This window comes from Oncorhynchus mykiss, chromosome 4 (assembly GCF_057628025.1).
Source record: "Oncorhynchus mykiss isolate SJ-2025 chromosome 4, ASM5762802v1, whole genome shotgun sequence".
Taxonomy (NCBI): Eukaryota; Metazoa; Chordata; class Actinopteri; order Salmoniformes; family Salmonidae; genus Oncorhynchus; species Oncorhynchus mykiss.
This window is the reverse complement of record NC_143025.1, coordinates 92691842-92697191: the sequence shown is the minus strand read 5'-3', so window position 1 is coordinate 92697191 and position 5350 is coordinate 92691842. Positions and strand designations below refer to the sequence as shown.

The 5350-nt window shown below is 39.0% G+C and overlaps 1 long non-coding RNA gene across 1 annotated transcript; it reads left to right on the top strand.

Moving 5' to 3' along the window:
- The first annotated feature begins 2914 nt into the window (after positions 1-2914).
- On the top strand, positions 2915-3956 carry LOC149984194 (uncharacterized). Its single transcript, XR_016495506.1, has 3 exons — positions 2915-2983; positions 3152-3228; positions 3597-3956. It is a non-coding gene; the product is annotated as an uncharacterized LOC149984194 (long non-coding RNA).
- The last annotated feature ends 1394 nt before the right edge of the window (positions 3957-5350 follow it).

The following is a 5350-nucleotide window of genomic DNA, read 5'->3' as shown; positions in this document are numbered from 1 at the left end:
ACAGGTAGTAATGTTAATGTTCTGATTGGTTGTTCTACAGGTAGTAATGTTCTGATTGGTTGTTCTAGAGGTAGTAATGTTAGTGTTCTGATTGGTTGTTCTACAGGTAGTAATGTTAATGATCTGATTGGTTGTTCTACAGGTAGTAATGTTAATGTTCTGATTGGTTGTTCTACAGGTAGTAATGTTAATGTTCTGATTGGTTGTTCTACAGGTAGTAATGTTAATGTTCTGATTGGTTGTTCTACAGGTAGTAATGTTAATGTTCTGATTGGTTGTTCTACAGGCAGTAATGTTAATGATCTGATTGGTTGTTCTACAGGTAGTAATGTTAATCTTCTGATTGGTTGTTCTACAGGTAGTAATGTTAATGTTCAGATCGGTTTTTCTCCAGTGTCGTGACGTTGGGGTAGGTTTATGACAGTCTACGTTTATGACAGCTGTTTATGTTTTCATTCATTTTGTTTCATTTTCTTGGCAAGTAGAAAGTGATAGAGCCATAAACAACTTCCCCATACAACCATCAGTTAGTGCCACAACGCAGCTCATTTGGGAGGAAATGTAATGATATATTTCATGAGTGTGTGTGCGTGCGTTGTTAACATCTGCCTAAGTTACTGCCCAGATCTTCCAGTCTGGACGACCAGACGACGGGTCCGGAACGGCGATCCCAATTTGGACATTTGGACATTCGCTAGTAGTAATGTTAATGTTCTGATTGGTTGTTCTACAGGTAGTAATGTTCTGATTGGTTGTTCTACAGGTAGTAATGTTAATGTTCTGATTGGTTGTTCTACAGGTAGTAATGTTAATGTTCTGATTGGTTGTTCTACAGGTAGTAATGTTAATGTTCTGATTGTTTTTTCTACAGGTAGTAATGTTAATGTTCTGTAGGAGGAAATGCAGCTCTTTCTGGACCTGTCTCTGAGGGAAGAGTAAGCATGTCCTCTATGGGTTGCCAGATCTGTCTATGACGGACGGGCTATCTACATTGGCCCTTTTGAACTGCCCAGACTATCTGCACTGGCCCTTTTGAACTACCCAGACTATCTGCAGTGACCCTTTTGAACGACCCAGACCACCTGCATTGGCCCTTTTGAACAACCCAGACTATCTGCATTGGCCCTTTTGAACTACCCAGACTATCTGCATTGGCCCTATTGAACTACCCAGACTATCTGCATTGGCCCTATTGAACTACCCAGACTATCTGCATTGGCCCTATTGAACTATCCAGACTATCTGCATTGGCCCTTTTGAACGACCCAGACTATCTGCATTGACCCTTTTGAACGACCCAGACTATCTGCATTGACCCTTTTGAACGACCCAGACTATCTGCATTGACCCTTTTGAACTAGCCTTTATGGCTCATCACATACGCTGCTGCTACTGTTTATTATGTGTCATTTTATTCCTAGTTATATGTACATATCAACCTCAACTACCTTGTACCCCTGCACATTCATTCAGTACTGGTAGCCCTTGTATAAAGCCTAGTTATTACCGGGTACCCCTTGTTTATCCTGTTTGGGCTGGTGGGCAGCATTTTCACTTTTGGATGAAAAGCGTGCTCAGAGTAAACTGCCTGCTACTCAGTCCCAGATGCTAATATATGCATATTATTAGTAGTATCAGATAGAAAACACTCTGAAGTCTCCAAAACTGTTTGAATGATATCTGTGTGTACAACATAACTCATATGGCAGGCGAAAACCTGAGGACAATCCAACCAGGAAGTGGGAAATCTGAGGTTTGTAGTTTTTCAACTCTTTGTCTATCCAATATACAGTGTCTGTAGGGTCATTTTGCACTTCCTAAGGCTTCCACTAGATGCCAACAGTCTTTAGAACCTTGTTTGAGACTTCTACTGTGAAGGAGGGGGGAATGAGAGGGAATTGAGCCAGGTGTCTGGCAGAGTGCCTTGGGCTCGTGACGCGCGTTCAAGTGAGAGTTATCTTGCGTGGAACTGGGATTCCTGGGAGTGCATTCTGATGAAGATCATCAAAGGTAAGTGAATATATATAATGATATTTCTGACTAATGTTGACTCCACAACATGGCGGATATCTCTTCGGCTGTTTTGTGTCTGAGTGCCGTACAGCAGTTGCATTAAGGAAGTTTATCTAAAGTTCCATGTATAAGAGCTGTATCTTTTAGCAATGTTTATTATGAGTATTTCTGTGAATTGATGTGGCTCTCTGCAAAATCACAGCATGTTTTGGAACTACTGAACATAACACGCCAATGTAAAATTAGATTTTTGGATATAAATATGAACTTTATCGAACAAAACATACATGTATTGTGTAACATGAAGTCCTATGAGTGCCATCTGATGAAGATCATCAAAGGTTTTTGATTAATTTGATCTATATTTCTGCTTTTTGTGACTCCACACTTGGGCTGGAAAAATGGCTGTGTTTTTCTGTGAGTTGGTGGTGACCTAACATAATCGTTTGTGGAGCTTTCGCTGGAAAGCCTTTTAACCTGTTAGAGCTCTAGGGGCGCTATTTCATTTTTGGATAAAAAACGTTCCCGTTTTAAGCACGATATTTTGTCACGAAAAGATGCTCGACTATGCATATTCTTGACAGTTTTGGAAAGAAAACACTCTGAAGTTTCAGAATCTGCAAAGATTTTGTCTGTAAGTGCCCCAGAACTCATTCTACAGGCAAAACCAAGATGATGCATCACCCAGGAACTAGCAGAATTTCTGAAGCTATGTTTTCCATTCTCTCCTTATATGGCTGTGATTGCGCAACGAATGAGCCTACACTTTCTGTCGTTCGCCCAAGGTCTTAGCAGCATTGTGACGTATTTGTAGGCATATCATTGGAAGATTGACCATAAGAGACTACATTTTCCAAGTGTCCGCCTGGTGTCCTGCGTCGAATTCGGTGCGCAATTGCCAGCTGCTTCTACTTTACCATTTGATTCAGGGGAGAAAGCATGTGTCCAAGAACGATGTATCAATGAAGAGGTATGTGAAAAACACCTTGATGATTGATTCTAAACAACGTTTGCCATGTTTTCAGTCGATATTATGGAGTTAATTTGGAAAAAAGTTTGCGTTTTGAGGACTGAATTTATGGATTTTTTTTGGTAGCCAAATGTGATGTATAAAACGGAGCTATTTCTAATACACAAGGAATCTTTTTGGAAAAACTGAGCATCTGCTATCTAACTGAGAGTATCCTCATTGAAAACATCAGAAGTTCTTCAAAGGTAAATGATTTTATTTGAAGGCTTTTATGTTTTTTTTAATGTTGCGTGCTGGATGCTAACGCTAATGCTAACGCTAAATGCTAACGCGAAATGCTAACTCTAGCTAGCTACTTTTACACAAATTATTGTTTTCCTATGGTTGAGAAGCATATTTTGAAAATCTGAGATGACAGTGTTGTTTACAAAAGGCTAAGCTTGAGAGATGGCATATTTATTTCATTTCATTTGCGATTTTCATAAATAGTTAACGTTGTGTTATGCTAATGAGCTTGCTGATAGATTTACACAATCCTGGATACAGGGGTTTTTTCATAGCTAAACGTGACGCAGAAAACGGAGCGATTTGTCCTAAACAAATAATCTTTCAGGAAAAACTGAACATTTGCTATCTGAGAGTCTCCTCATTGAAAACATCTGAAGTTCTTCAAAGGTAAATGATTTTTTTGAATGCTTTTCTGTTTTTTTGTGTAAATGTTGCCAGCTGAATGCTAATGCTAAATGCTACGTTAGCCATCAATACTGTTACACAAATGCTTGTTTTGCAATGGTTGAGAAGCATATTTTGAAAATCTGAGATGACAGTGTTGTTAACAAAAGGCTAAGCTTGAGAGCTAGCATATTTATTTCATTTCATTTGCGATTTTCATGAATAGTTAACGTTGCGTTATGGTAATGAGCTTGAGTCTGTATTCACGAACCCGGATCCGGGATGGGGAGATCAGAAAGGTTAAAAATCAGACACTGTGGCTGGATTAATGAGAATTGTATCTTTAAAATGGTGCAGATTACTTTATGTTACACAATACATGTATGTTTTGTTCGGTAAAGTTCATATTTATATCCAAAAATCGTATTTTACGTTGGTGCGTTACGTTCAGTAGTTCCAAAACATGCAGTGATATTGCAGAGAGCCACATCAATTCACAGAAATACTCATTATAAATGTTGATGAAAATTCAAGTGTTATGCATGGAACTTTAGATACACTTCTCCTTAATGCAACCGCTGTGACAGATTTCAAAAAAACTTTACGGAAAAAGCATAATCTGAGTACAGAGCTCAGAGCCCAAACCAGCCAGAGAAATATCCGCCATGTTGGGTAGTCAACATTAGTCATAAAGTGCATTATAAATATTCACTTTCCTTTGATGATCTTCATCAGAATGCACTCCCAGGAATCGTAGTTCCACAATAAATGTATGTTTAGTTCGATAATGTCCATCATTTATGTCCATTTATGTCCAACAGCTTCTTCTGTTAGGGCGTTTGGTAAACAAATACAAAAGCGTGTTCTGGTCCAGTCGGAAGAAAAGTTCAAAAATGTATATTACAGGTCGAAGAAACTTGTCAAAGTAAGTATAGAATCAATCTTTACGATGTTTTTATCATAAATGTTCAATAATGTTCCAACCTGAGAATTCCATTGTCTGTAGAAAAGCAATGGAACGAGAGATACCTCTCATGTGAAACTGCGTGACTGAGAACGAGGCTGCAGGCAGACCCCTTAGTCAAACAGCCCCCATTCGGCCCCCCTTACAGTAGAAGCCTGAAACAACGTTCTAAAGACGGTTGACTAGTGGAAGCCTTAGGAAGTGCAACATAACTTATATCCCACTGTGTATTCGATAGGGGCTGAGTTCAAAAACTACAAACCTCAGATTTCCCACTTCCTGTTTGGATTTTTTCTCAGATTTTGTCCTGCCATATGAGTTCTGTTATACTCACAGACATCCTTCAAACAGTTTTAGAAACTTCAGAGTGTTTTCTATCCAATACTAATAATAATATGCATATATTTGCATCTGGGACTGAGTAGGAGACAGTTCACTCTGGGCACGCTATTCATCCAAAAGTGAAAATGCTGCCCCCTATCCCAAATAAGTTAATATAGCACTGTGCCATGTCTGTGTGGAAGATTAGGTTTATTTTGTTCCCATTTTCATAATAGTCAGTAAAAAGTGTCTCTGGATTCTCCATGAAGAGCTTCTTTTTGTACTCTTTCCGTGCCTTATCATTTTTTACATCAAGTGTTTTCGCAATTAATTACCTCTGAACAGCAGGAGGTGGATTGAAAGGCCTCTGCTTTTGGGTTGGGTCAACTTTGAGACTCTCCTGCCATTGT